Source organism: Hylaeus anthracinus, unplaced genomic scaffold, assembly GCF_026225885.1.
Source record: "Hylaeus anthracinus isolate JK02 unplaced genomic scaffold, UHH_iyHylAnth1.0_haploid 0, whole genome shotgun sequence".
NCBI classification, from domain to species: Eukaryota; Metazoa; Arthropoda; class Insecta; order Hymenoptera; family Colletidae; genus Hylaeus; species Hylaeus anthracinus.
The window spans coordinates 25077526-25078127 of record NW_026533254.1 but is presented as its reverse complement, the minus strand read 5'-3'; positions in this window follow the sequence as shown (position 1 = coordinate 25078127).

The window sequence follows — 602 nt, the reverse complement described above, 5'->3', positions numbered from 1 at the left end:
GGAACGATTTCTAAACGAATACTTAATGGCCGAGGTTCACCGTACGAAGCCTCGATAAATACGTACCCGTCGATGCGCGTTGCGAGCATACAGCAGTCAATGTTTCGTTACTTTTTCTGACAAAAGAAAAAGAAAGAAAGTAATTATCTACAATTGCGTAAAAGTGGAAGATAAAGCCTCGTGTCGAAACCTCAACTCAAAAGTATGCGCGTTTATAGTTTGCACGTATACGCAACAAAGACGTTGGTATTATTATTGTTAATCGTCGACACAGCCGGACGACCAGATACGAGGCTAGATCGTTTTCCTCGTTTTCTTCTTCCAAGCTCGATGATCTCGAGCCGCGCTCGAACGAGTCGTATCTTATACAGCAAAAAAATGTGGTACAATGACATAGAGAACGTACGCAAAGTATACATAATGTACATTGAATATATCTTGCAATTATTATAATAAATCGTTATTTCGTTCTGCATAGGTGCACATAATTGAGAATTATATTCAACGTGTATTTATAATATTATGTGGAATACCAACGTTGCAAGCCCTTTTTCCCCCTTAGGGATGGAATTTCGAAATATCCCTTCTTATTCTTTGTATAC